At 40.8% G+C, this 14,515-nt stretch overlaps 1 protein-coding gene across 4 annotated transcripts in view; it reads left to right on the plus strand.

Annotated features, from left to right (window-relative positions):
- vti1a (vesicle transport through interaction with t-SNAREs 1A) overlaps nucleotides 1–14,515 on the plus strand; it is a 117,566-nt gene that overhangs the window by 58,085 nt on the left and 44,966 nt on the right. The window lies entirely within an intron of this gene.

The following is a 14,515-nucleotide window of genomic DNA, read 5'->3' on the forward strand; positions in this document are numbered from 1 at the left end:
TTGCTTGTTAGAAAACTTTAAGCTACAGCTTTACATCTTTACATCTGACTGTTACAAGACACTGGAGACTCTTTCTGCACTCCTCCCATGATAACATATTAGGAGTGCATTAATGTAACTGTCTGATTTCCCTTCAGTCCGAATTATTGTCCGAGCCATGCTGTTGTGGAAAACTAATCAACACATCCTGACCAATCAGAATCAAGAATTCAGTGGTGTTCTGGTATATAAGAAATAGACTACAGACTACAGCCAGTACACTCTTAACACGCTTGAGAGAATCTCTTACCAAAAAGTGTTTTGCAGAGCTGCTCTTAGACAAACTTTGAGTCAGGTACAGGGAACTATGTTGAATCCTGTTCAAAGAATCCTGTTGAAACAGTTATTTGTAAGACTGGGGTATTTCTTTTAAACTGTATCTGCACATGATCTGTGGATATGTGTATGTAGGTATGAAACTTGGTATTCTTTTCTTTTTAATTGCATGGTAGATTGTTTGTTGTGATGCGACATCATTCTTCTACGAACTTCCACAAAATTAAGAGCAACCAGCAGTGACGTACCTCTTAAGCACCTACAAGGTTATACCAAATGTTCCAGGTTTCTGCATACATGCCATTTACAGTCCTGCCAGTAAGACCAGAAGCTGTTTTATTTTTTTATTTAAAAAAAAACCCCATCTGTTAATAAATTCTTAAACAGGATCAGCTTACAGTATTTGCTGGTCTGATTTATGTTAGGGTATAGTTAGTGATCAGCGCTCTCTCTGCATGTTTATTGCTTGGCTGGCCTCCTCACCGAGTCTCATTTATTATAGTAGTGAAAGCAGCAGGCCGTGGGGGTTCCAGGTAAATTTGCGGCTCTTCTGTCTGTCACTAACGCTGGGGTCACATTCCATCACGCTGACTAGAGAGAGAGCCTCCGTGTGTGTGTGTGTGTGTGTGAGAGAGAGAGAGAGAGAGAGAGAACAGGACTCTGCGTGCTGAGCCCACCTCATCGCCCTCCTCTTACCCACTGATCTAAACAACATTAAGGAGAGGTGGGCTCAGCGAGATACCATGTATAATTCATGAGAGATTGAAAGGTATCCAGGTTATGTTATTACGATGCTTTGGTAGTGGCCCTGCCGCTGGATCCCAGCCATCCATAGGGAGTTGCTTTCCAAACAATAGCCCACAATCAGCTCGATTCTCCTGCCACCACCAAGCAACTTCAAAAAACACCACAAGTAAATAATTTTGTTCAGCTGCAGCCGTGCCAACGTGTGACATTCAGTAATAGATTAAAAAGCACGAGTAGGAGGAAGACAAAAGAAGGAGAAAACACACAGGGAGATTTGAAAAGGACAGTCACAGAGTTGACAAGTGAGTTATAATATCGTGTCCTTTATGAATAATTAATTTGATGGAGCAGCGCTCTCAGAAGTTGGATTAAATTAGTTCTGCTATGTCTAAAAAGTTCGATATGCTTCATTAGCGGATGAGATGGCAGGGAGGTCAGGTAAGGTGTGGAGGCTGCTGTGGTTAATTCAGCAGTGCTGAGGTGATTTTTCTCTTAGCCCTTCTGATTTCATGTCAAGTTTTATTCGCTGTGCCTCGTAGTCATTTGCTGCTAATTCATCCATTTCACGACACCAGTTCAGTCCTGTTCAGTTGATTATTGCAGTTGTCGAATGAAAATGTGTAGCACTGCTGGGAATCCCATCAGAATTGAAACGTGCACGTTGGTTATATTTTCCCTATTTTCTGCACCTCTTTTCAGCCTTTTGAAGTATTTTCAGCTGGTAATATTGTAACATGCATACAACAGAGTATGTTATTTGATAATTGGTGGCTTAGTGGTTAGCATTGTTGCCCCACACCTCCAGGGTCGGGGGTTCGAATCCTGCATCTGTCCTGTGTGCGTAGAGTTTGCATGTTCTCCCCATGCTTCGGGGGTTTCCTCCCCCAGTCCAAAGACATGCGTTGTAGGCTATTTGGCGTTTCCAGATTGTCCGTAGTGCGTGATTGTGCCCTGTGATGGGTTGGCACCCCTTGCAGAGTGTCCCCCACCTCGTGCCTTGAGTCCCCTGAGATAGGCTCCAGACTCCCTGTGACCCTGTGTAGGATAAGCGGCATATTTGACAATTTTTGGCGATTTTATTTCATTTTTTAAGCTCTCATTCTTGTGAGAACTACTTTTGTTTCATTTTTGGGTTAAATAATTGGGTTTCACTGAGCAAACATGTAGAGTATCATTAGCTAGAAGTATTCGGTGTGTGTATCAAGCATAGAAACTAAAAGCCTTGTTTATTGTGTTTATACTCTGTGTAATATATTCAGTATATTTACAGTATATTCAGTGTACGTTTAATGTACAGTGTATTGAATTTTTTCGTCCACTGTTAAAGAAACTGGATCATTTTAGGAAGTCTTTGTGGCTGTGAGGAGAGTTTCTGATGTTCTGCAATGTTGAACGAACACGCACGCGCACACACACACACCCACCAAGGAGTAGTATGTGTAATGTTGTGCATTTTCTCAATCACAATAATCTCTCTTCATTAGGCTGTCCATGGTCATTGTTAAATGAAGCGCATGATGCATTTCTCTTTTGTGAGTGCCCTCCATGCCTCATCTCCCCTCTATAATAGTATTATTATTTGACTTTCACTAAACATGCGATGTGTGTTGGCATTGACTGAAAGCGGGAGAACAATCTTGTGTTTTGAGTGGGCACAAGGCCACACTGTACTGTACTGACTGTCATAATCCCTCTTCCTGTTTACCAGGAAACAAATGTGCCGGACACTTTAGAACGAAGTATGAAGTGTATAAGAAGAAGAACGATAGAATAAAAATGTAGGCCCAGAGCAACCAAGGCCATTTAGAGCGGCTGCAGGATTAGTCCTTCATGTATTGTGTGGAGGGAAATGTATCCCTTGTTTGCCCTTTTGACATTTTACTAATGTAAACTGGGGAAAAAAATAAGACAACATTTACACAAATACTCACACTTTGAGTTATATTCAATGCTGTGTCTGTAAAGCTTTATGCTTGCCATAGGGCTTATTTATTTATTTATTTATTTATTTATTTAGAAACTGTATCCTATATTTTTAACACCATTTTGCTCCGTGCTCAACTTGAGGCTGATTTGGTAAACATCTTCAGCCAGACAATTTTCAGTGTATTAATGAATTCAAAGTTCGAGTTGACAGAATATTAAAGTGTTGAAAACTGTCAGAATCTGTCAGGGCTCTGACTTTTTAACAGCACAGTGTTGCGAGATGCCGCTTGATTCCCATTTACGCTCATGTTTGATGCCTTGCTTTCACGCCCTCTGTTGCTGCTTTAACGAAATCAACAAAGACATTTCTATTTCCACAGAGAATGCACGTTTGTTTAGAGAGTGTATATATTTTACAAATCATTGGCATGCCATCGATGTAATTCGCAAGATATAAATTGAGAGGGGAAAATTTTTGTTCATGTGTTTTTACTTATTTTGACTGGATTACAACTAAATGCTAACATTGGAAAAATACTTGTAAAAAGTACTCAGCTTCGACGTTAGTCAATATGGGCAGTTTTGGAACCTAGCTTTTCTTTAAAAGCAGTAATTAAGTTAATCAGATATTAACTTGTGCAGAACAGTGTTTATATGGGTATACTGCTGTAAGTGTGACCTGTAATAGACCTCCTTCCAAATGAAGAGCACATGGAAGCAATGAGACACAGACCCTTGTCTCTGTGTGGGACCTGCAAGTCTGAAGTGAATACGTTGCTGCACCCAGTTTCTGAACAGTCAAAAGAAACTGCTCACTCTGTCCCAAGGCGGAAATGCCACAGGTCTTCCCACACAGCAGTAACAGCAGGCTTGTCAGGTTTCTCAGACATCAGATACAGTCTCTTATCACACCAATCTTTAAGGGGGAACTTCAAGTAAGGGAACACACGGCGATATTTCACAAGAACATATCAGAGAAATCTGGAGTTGGAAAGTTTGAAAGAAAAATAATGTGCGCATACAAGGAAAAGTCATTTTTCAGCAAGGAATTGCTCTAACCAGACATTCTGGGTCCCACTGATTACTGCACCAGTGTGCCAGGAGTTCTGTATTAATGAGTACATTTTTAATATGCAGTGCTTTAAGAATCTTTCACAATGTTGTACAGTGATTCATTTAAAAGAGTAGAAATAGAAAGGAACTTCCTGTAGCACTCAAACTATTATTTCATCATTTGTCCTGCAATAACTCACAATAAACCTGAACACGAAAGTTTTACCTGGAGTCCCCACTTTGACTGCGCTTGCCTTTCACAGATCCGGTATTAGATTTCTGTTCTTTTGCACCAAATAAACACACGTATACCACATACGTTCCTGTCTTGTAAAAGTCCAACATGCTCCTGGTTTCTAACCTGTGCAGAGGCAAATAACATCAAGTCCCCCCTACACAGTAAAGCGTCTTTTATTGGTATGATTAACGATGTTTAAATTATTATAAATGATGGTTTAACATAACACGTAATAGGATAACTGTTCAAATACTGTCTGCTCCTGTTCTTTGTTATACAGTGTAGAAAAAAAAGAGGGGTGCTTCAACAAAGTTCAAATTACTTTGGTTATTAAACAGAGACCAAAACAACAACGCAATCAGTAGGTGTTGAAATGTGCTAAACTCCCATTGAGCCTTTATAGAGTCTTCCTGTCAAAACATGTAAATGAAGGTGACAGCGTGTCCGTTCTTGACAAACATAATTAAAGTGATTTAATTTGGAGTCCTGCAATATCCAGGAACACGGGACTGCAGGGTTCCCTCAGGTCTTGGCTAATTGTGAAGGCAGCTTTTATACTCTGAATGTTTGTTTTTTTTAATGTCTTATTGGATAATGAACTGTTAGGAAGTGTTAGATCTCAGCATCATCTGTGGCTGAGGATTTTTTTTTTTTTTTATGAGATGGGCAGGGAAGAACAGCCTGAGGTGTGGTGTTGTACAGATAATTAAAAGGCAAAATTTATGTTTGGTCCTTTGATCTGTCTGTCAAGTTTCTGATTAGAAAAGCTAAACCCTTTAATCAGCAGTAATAGGATTATTAACGTTGCTAAACTGTTTGAAAGATTGTAGAAGAGCATCAAGTTGGTGATGCAACCCCCCCCCCCCCCCCCAGTCCAGTGCACTGTAGCTCACTCGCTCTGCAGCGTGTGAAGTTGCGGGAAGCCTGGGAAATAATGTGCAGCGTGTGATTAGGAAGAACTGAGTTGATTTTAAGAGCGGCCCTCCCCCTGTTGCTGCCTGGCCTGTACGCTCTTGTTCTTTTTCTCTTTCTTACACTTCCTTTTTACCTTTGTCTCTACAGAGAAAAGCGTCCATATTATCAGCTCTGAGATCGCACCAGTTTAATTTCAGTGGTTGGCATTCTTCAGGCTAGTCGTGCGTGCGTGCGTGCGTGCGTGTGTGTGTGCGTGTGGAAATGCAGAACAAGCAAGTGTATTCTGTATTCATGTTGCAATCCATACGACTCCTTTTCATCGGTTGCATTGTCCGTTAAATAATAGTGGCAGTGTGACCGAAGTATTCTGATTTTGTCCAGTTGGGGGACAAAGAAGCGTGAAGCTGTTGTTGTGTTTACTTGAGAAGAAGATGCAGTAGCCCTTTTTAATGGCCATGCTCAAACACAACTCAAGACTGACAAAAATGCTCGATTTCTTTTAATAATCTATTTACGTTCACAATGCGCTTGTTCACAATGCGCTGGTAAATGGAAAAAGGAAAATGTAGTGACCAAGTGATCAATATTAATATAGTCTATAGAGTTAACGTAGTTGATGCTGTATGAGAGTTTTAATTCCACTTGGTCACGTTTGGTGCACATGTTCTCTCAGCACAGTCCTGATCTGCAAATGCAAATCACTTTCTATATTGAAGGTATGAAAATAATTAATTAAATTAATGAATATTGTTCGGTCGTCGGGCGAGAGAATGACCAGCATGGGTGCAGTAGATGTATAGTGTCCAGTGGCGCATGGAAACTCTGGTCATTTAATAAGAAACCTGAACCTCTGGTCCCCATGAACATTTGTAAGCTAGGTAATAACACTCTACTCTGAAATCTATTAGTATTCATTTGGATGCTTCAGTAAGGCTGGGTTATTAAGTCTTGGCAAATTGTAAAAGGACATTATGCAGAGCTGTTTAGGCTGTATTGGTTATATCAATTGTATTACCTACTTAAGTCATAGTCCAGTTTGTTATACGTATTGTGGACAAATACATTTTCATAATTTTACAGTTATATATGAGATATGGACAATATCAGACTATAAAGTTGGACAACAAGCAATAGTTTGGGAGATCTGAGATGAACTATGAACACTGCAAATGCTGGAGAAATACAGCTGTTAAACAATTAGACAATAAGAAGTCGAATGCACAAGGAACTGTGAAAATGGTTTATTGAAGGCTACTTGAAATAAATAGTAATCTCAGCCTCGGACTCTTTATCTGCAGCCCGTGGAGCTGAATTCTTTTGTACACTTTTCTGGTCACAAGCTTCAGAATCTTGAATTATTTTATGTACATGTATTTCTGTGCAATGTTTCTCATTCCATCATGATGGAATCCTGTTTGTAAAAGTTGTTAATGAGTATTTAAATCAGGTAGTAGTGAGTAAATGATATAACCTTACATGTTTGATGACAAGATACAGGAAAAACTCTATAGTGTGTCATCTTCTTGGCAGTGTTTATTTATTTACCAAATGTACCAGAGTTTCTTGTGAATGCTTGAAGTCTGGCTTGTGAGATGAAATAAGTAGTAATATGTAACTATGTAGTATAGAACGTTTGGGTTGGGATGGCTGCTGGTTTTGGGACTGTACTGGAAACATGTGCTGCTTTCTAGATGGCAGAAGTATAAAAAGGCTACAGTTGGGGTGAGTGGGGTTCCTGATTCTGCCTGACACTGAGCTCAATGGTAACCCAATGATGATCTGTGCTGATCTCATTCCCTGGTAGGTTTTGAATGTTGTTATGCTGCATTTGTCATATGGTGCTGGCAAGAATGTTAGGAGGAAGTTGATGCACTCAGTTTCTGCAGCTTCAGGTTTAAGTAGGTTTGCGTGAGAGAATTTCTTCTGCACGTAAGCCTCTTTCTAATTTGTTCTGATGTAATTAAAGTTACTAACTTCATGGTAAACAGTCGAGGGTAAAGAAAGAATACAGGAAAGGGCCGATAGCAAAGCCCTAAGGCACTCCAGTTTCCGTCTTAATGGACCCAAAAGGCAAGATGGAAGTTCTGCAGAAAAGGAAAGCTCTCACCCTTAATACATGTATTGATAAGGTTTCTATTATATGAGATTAGATTTCCTACTACAATTCCAAGTTGCTGCTGCTTAACTTGCATTTATATTCAGTGATGTTTGTTTGTTTTACATGTATTTATGTATTCGTTTTGAGTGATTTATCACTGTTAGAGCAACTCTTTACCATGCCGTTGCCTCTAATTCATCCTCATTTAAGACCCAGCTGAGCAGCAGCTCTGTTTCATCAATGGCAATCCGCTTTTTGCCAGGGCAGCCAGGGATGAGGAAAAGGGATAGGGCAGAAGTGTTCATTTTTCCCCTCCTTCCTGCTTTAAACAAATAGTTCAATTACTATGCACTCTCCTGCTGCTATGGTCATTCATACCCATTAAACCTGTGTCTTATCACCCATAAGAGAGCTTCACATCTCCATCTCCACCAATTGTCAGTAATCAGGCTCTTAAAGAAGCGGGTGACTGGTGCTGTGTGTTGAGAGGGGAGGAGAGTCAGAGAGCGCATGATAAATAGTCTAACTTGAATGACTGGCTAATAAAGATTTGTCTTAATCAGAAATGATTTTTCAGAACAGGAGCATGGTAGGGTCAGAACTAAGGCAATGAATAAAACAGTGGCCAGCTGAGTGAAGAAAGCCTAGAGAAATGAGGCCTGATTGCCCAGCACTTTCTCTCACATACATGCGCGCACACACACACACACACACACACACACACGCACACGCACGCACACACACACGCACGCACACGCCTTTGTCCTCTCTCTCTTCTCTCTTTTTCTTCACATTCTGTTGCTGTCCTTTCCCTGATCTTCAGGGCAAATTCTTTGTTCAAGTCTTAATGTTTCATATTTGTGTTGCTATTTATTTCTCTCTTATGTCTGAAATGCTCACTAAGGTCACAAATAATTGAGACCAAAATGTAGGTTATTAAACAGTGCACAACTTTTGATTAAAATGATATTCTGACACCAGAAAGGGAATAACTCCTCCAAAAAAAAAAAAACACAAAAAAATAGACAAAGGGGCATGTGTATATGTGCCAGAGGGTGTGTGAGAGTGGCTGCCTACTGTCAGGCTTATCTTTACTCTTCCCCTGGGCACTCTTCCTCTCATTTGGCTGTCCATGGATTGTGTCCATCTAGAGGTTTGTGTAGTAACCATCAAAAAAGTGTCTGCGGCCCTATAATAAAGAGCGGAGCAGAGCCTGGGAGTGAGCGTGTGTCGGGGTTTGTAGCCTTTCAGCTTTGGGAACTGACACAGGGCTTCAGACAACTCAGAGAGGACTTGCACTCAAACAGCTACTGTAAAATTGATTATGTGTCCAATTATACATGTCCACCAGGGGGATGGAGGGATGGATGCATGGATGGATGGAGGGATGGAGGGATGAGGCAACAGAGAGGTAGTGTCTTCCCTGTTGTGTTCTCCTGCTCTTCTCACTAGCAGGAAAAGAGGAATGAAAACGAGTGACATCCAGACCCCCGGGATGTCCAGAGTGAATTGAGCCTCTGTGGACCGACCTGGACAGTCCACTGAAAGATGTACAGACTGCTACCCCGCCAGATGGGAAAAAAAAACAGACGATGAGACAGCAACATGACGGAGACATTAGAGATATTAGACATGAAAACTGAACAAACTAACTAGGAAGAAGTAATACAAACATGCATCACTTTTCCTGTCATCTATCATCACTGAATGAGAGCTGATTCAGACATTTCAGCATCTGACTCAATATCCATTTGTTAAAAAATATAGACCTTTTAGCGTGCATATTTTCTGCTCTGTATGTACTGGGCAATAAGCAGATTAAGAGCTTAAATTAAAATTGGCCCTTCGGTAATGATGTTGCTATTGTAGATTTCAGTAATAGGCTTGTTAAATGGACCTTAGGGAGGAGGATCTTTAGCAGTACCAAGGGAAAGCTTAGCATCAGGGTCACGTAAATTGCTAATAGGGCCTTAGATGGGAGAGGAATATTTTATAGCCTTATGAGCAAAAAAAAAAAATCATACTGGTGGGTACTGCTTTTTTCCTTCTTTTTCTTCTTTCCTGCACAGACATGCTTTACGTGTGATGATTAGATAGCTTTTCTAAATAAAAAAAAAAAACATACAATATTTAAAGGATAATTCTAGAGACGTTTTTGTAGCTATTGGACAAGGATTGGATATTTTTCACTTCGTGCTATTGATGTTAAGTTTATGTTGGCTGGCATATTGTATTTAATTTCCACTGGGCAGTGTGTCATGCAGCATAAGGGCTCTAGTCCCTAATGGCCACAGACATGGATGGACAGAGAGGGTGAAAAAGACTGAGGGAGATCAGGCTTGCTGTGCCAAGCTGCAGGAAGAGAATGGAAGCTAACTCTCATCCTCCTCCTCAATGTCTATGTTAGTTTTTCTCCAGCTAAATTCAGCATCTGCTGCGCCTCATGGCCTCGATACAACCTGCGGAACTCTCATTATAGTGAGAGAAAAGCACATAGGGAGATGTATACAGTTGCAATCAAAATGATTCAACCCTCATTGCAAATCAGGTTTATTGTCAAAATTTACAGACTTTCAGCTGTTTGCAATGAACAAATCAAACAAAAGCAATTGAAATAGTTCAACACAATGAATGCTTCAAGTAGTTTCCCCCAAATTCAACTGAAAATGCAACTTATAATGATTTCTCCAGTTTCAAAATTATTCAACCCCTTCATGGCAAGCATCTTTAGTACTTAGTAGAGCACCCTTTTGCTGTTATGACCTGCTGCAAACGAGATGCATAGCTTCTAGTAGCGTTCCTGAGGAATCATTCCTCATGAGAAATGGCCTCCAGTTCAGTAATAATCTTGGGTTTGCATGCTGCAACCGGCTTCTTCAAATCCCACCAGAGATTTTCTATGGGGTTTAAGTCTGGTGACTGTGATGGCCCTGTAGAATCTTCCAGGATGACTTCTACAACCAAGCTTGGTGGAATTTGAGGTATGCTTGGGATCATTGTCCTGCTGGAAGGTCCAATGACGCCCAAGCTTCAGCTTCCTCACAGATGGCATGATGTTTTCTCCTAGGATTTCCTGATACTTCAGTGACTCTATCTTGCCTTCCACACGCTGCAGGTTTCCAGTGGCAGAGGAGGCAAAGCAGCCCTAGAGCATCACCGAGCCACCACCATGCGTGACTGTGGACAGAGTGTTCTTTCTTCATTCTTCTTCCTCCAGATATATTGCTGCCGAAAAGTTCCAGTTTTGTTTCTCCGCTCCACAGAACAGAATCCCAAAACTTCTCTGGCTTATTTATATGATTTTGAGCTGACTTTTCTTGTGCTTTTGGGTCAGTAGTGATGTACGTCTTGGAGTTCTGGCATGGAAACATTCTGCATTTAGTACGCGAGTACTTACTGTGCTCACTGAAACCTCAGTGCCTGTTGCCACCAAGTCTTGCTGCAGGTCTTTTGCAGTCACTCAAGGGTTTTTCACAACCTGCCTTCTCAGAAATCTGGTTGCAGCCATTGATAGATTCCTTTTTCTACCTTGTCCAGGTATTTTATACATTTTCTGCCCCTAGCCAGTTCAGGTATTTCATGTGTTCCAGCTCAAGCACACCTGGTGCAACTAACGAAGCCCTTCATTATTTACGTCAAGTGTGCTTGAGACAACACCTAATTTGCATATTTGTGCTGTTGTGAGGGATTCTATTCAGGTGGTTGAATCATTTTGAAACTGGAGAAATCATTATAAGTTGCATTTTCAGTTGAATTTGGGGAAACTACTTGAAGCATTTGTTGTGTTGAACTATTTCAATTGCTTTTGTTTGATTTGTTCATTGCAAACAGCTGAAAGTCTGTACATTTTGACAATAAACCTGATTTGCAATGGGGGGTTGAATCATTTTGATTGCAACTATAGACAAACAGATAATCAGAGAAGCAGAGGAAAAGAGAAAAGGGTGGACTAGTTGCAGAGACGGGAACTGTATCCTTCTCTCATGGGAGGTGACATGTACACAGCTAATTGTCCAGTAGGGAAGCTGGCGGTTAAAAAGGAGGGTGGGTTTAATGAGAACATCAATTTGTGCTTTCTTAACTAAAAGGAATATTTATGCTTTAGGTCCTGTTCTGGCTGAGTGAAACCAGAGTCATTAATGTATTTTGGACCGTTTACACCACAGCAGGGATACAGGGAGGAGGTATCACTTTCACACCATAGATTTCATATACTCTCTCATCACTCATACATTCTCTGCTCTGTCCTGCTGCTTTTACTGCTTTTATTTTTATTTGTACTTGGATGGAACACTGTACAAGTAGACATCATAGTTTTATAGGCTGTTTAAACATTTGCAATTAAATCAGCTACCTAGTTCAGTTTGCTTGAGTAACATTGCCCTTTTTTAATCAATAATTTCCATTTTGACAGTTTTCATAATTGAGAACTGTAACTCATATGAGTGTGTCCAATTGCAGTTAAAGGTTATAAAAGCGTGTTTGACCCCTAAAGAGGAGACCTTGACTGTGCTCACTAGATCATGATGAGTCTAGTGGAGCAAAAGTGGTGATCATAGTAAAGCAGTAAAGTGCGCTTGCGCGCATGTGTGTGTGTGTATGTATGTATGTATGTATGTATGTATGTGTGTGTGTGTGTGTGTGTGTGTGTGTGTGTGTGTGTGTGTGTAATCTGGTTCCATTACTGTGTATTTTTCTATTTTCAGCGCCTCCCTGATGGAATTATTTTGTTTGTACTTTCTCTCCTTCAGCCCGTGGGTCTCATCCATCATCGGTAGCAGTATCAGAACGAGTGTCCTTTTTCATGAGTCGGACTATCAGAAAGATTGCAGCATTCTTTTGAGCCCTGGGGGTCACTCTCATTTGTTTTACGGCACTCTCTTGGACAGAGACTGATAGCAGCGCTTAATTTTCTTTACAGAAGCTTTCCGCCCTCGACCACAGCCGCTTGTCTACGGCTTGTTGACTGGCTGCTGTTATGATGGTTATTAATATCGCTCTTCACTCTTTTAATCTGCCTATCGGTCACATATCTGTCTGGCAACTCTATCTAATCTGGATATCCTTCAATCTGTCTGCACTCAGAATAGAAATTAATGAAGGTGAAGACGTGTATGCATGAGCACAGGCTCTCAATTCAACTACGTCTTCGTCCTCTCTGTCTCTTATATATTTGTCTATACGAGTTGGTTCTAAGCAGGTAGAGGCAGCCCTTTTTTTTCGTTGTGTGTCGTGAGCATGCACACTTGCTCTTTGAATGCTGCACCTGTGTAATGTAATCCAGCCATGAGTGTGTTGTTTACTTACAATTGTTTGCAAGGATCAAAGTGAGCCTTTCAAATGCACCAAAGATTCCTCACTTCTCTTTTCCCCCACCTCCTCTCCAAACTGCTAATGTCTACTCACAGGTTGTGTGTGTGCGTGTGTTTGGATGAGAGGAACGGGAGTGGGGTTTTTGTTTATTGTTTTCCGTGACCCATGGGATGTGCACATGACAGTGACCGTTGATGAGCTTGTCAGATGCCTTGTTCTACATGTTTACTAAATGTGAGTATAATGGGTTTAGACTGGTGACAGATGAGCAACGTTTTGAAGGAAAATTTTTCCTCAGTATTGCATGCGCTGATTGGGTTCAGCCTCATGATGCATGTTGGGATTATTGTAGAACTTGATATGCCCAGGGTTACTGAACAGTATTCAAAGCGTTTACTGTAAATTTCGTTCGGGATTCCCAAGCTTTCTTGGTTCTGAGTTTTAATTAGGCTCCCTCCACTGGCCTTGAAGCATATCACAGCTAACACTTTTGCCTCACAGCTCCAGTTCATGAAGCAGATGTTAATAAGTAGAAATGCAACATCTGCCTCCATCTAAGTTGAGTTTCATATTTAAAAAAAAAAATGCTTTTACTAAGGTTGTGAATGAAATTGGAGTGTTAGCAGACTAGCCATGCAGAGAAGACTAGACTTATGGTACAAGGCTGCATAATAGCCATTTGATTTCTCCATTGTCCACAATCTGTAAGGCAGTCGAGCATTTTAGATATCTGAGTGTGTGTTTCTTCACTTAGTGTCACGGATATAGTGGACTCAGCATTCCTGATTTTACGGATCTTTCCACATAACAACCCAGGACCTTTTTAAGGAAATCAAGTTTAGATCCATTTCCTCTGGAGGAACCAGGTGTGATTTTTGGGCCTTGGTTCCTGCTTCACTGTAGGTCCTTTTTACAAAATAAGAGCTGCTTGGGTGGAGCTTGGCATACTGAACATGGATGTATGGTCAGCATTTACAGAATGGCCAACGTTCTTACCCGGTATCTAAAAAACATAAATTTAGCTAACCTCTGTTTATTAAAACTTGTTTTATATGAAAGTGGTGATGTGGCATGATTGGCCAAGCAGAAGGTTTCTACATTACTTTTGTGAGTACCCAGCTAGTTTAAAAAGCTACGTTATATACACACAACACAGCAAATCTCTGCTCCATGTTCATTGTGTTTCTGTACTTTGACCATGTTCTGAAATGTACATTATATGTCCAAAAGTTTGTGGGCACCTGACAATCATATGTGGGTCTTCCCCAAACTGCTGCCAGAAATGCAGATAGTTGTATAGGATGGCTTTGTATGCTGCAACATTACAATTTCCCTTCACTGGAATTAAGGGGCTCAAACCTGTTCCATGACAGTGCCCCTATGCACAATGCGAGCTCAATGAAGAAATGGTTTGCCAAGGTTGGAGTGGAACAACTCAAATGGCCTGCACAGAGGACTGACCTCAACCTCACTGAACACCTTTATGATGAACTTGAACAAAAACTGTGCCGAGGCCACATCGCCTGACCTCACTAATGCTCTTGTGGCTGAATGAGCAAGTCCCGACAGCCACATTCCAAAATCTAGTGGAAAGCCTTTCCAGAAGTATGGCTTTTAATAGCAAAGGGGAACTAAATCTGGAATGGAATGTTCAACCAGCACATATGAGTGTGATGCTCAGGTGTCTACAATCTTTTGGTCCTATAGTGTATTTATCCTTTATGCAGTTTACATCATTTATTATTTTACATAATGATTACGGTCCCTGCAGGTGCAAAATACAAAGCAGGATCAGTGTACTCATTCAAGGTAGTTCTTTATCTCTTTAGTTCCTTGAAAAAGGTTCTGGGGGAAAAAATCCTATGTGGAAATTGTTCTCCCAAGCATTCATTGTACTAGGTACAACAAAA

This window comes from Ictalurus furcatus, chromosome 13 (genome assembly GCF_023375685.1).
Source record: "Ictalurus furcatus strain D&B chromosome 13, Billie_1.0, whole genome shotgun sequence".
Taxonomy (NCBI): domain Eukaryota; kingdom Metazoa; phylum Chordata; class Actinopteri; order Siluriformes; family Ictaluridae; genus Ictalurus; species Ictalurus furcatus.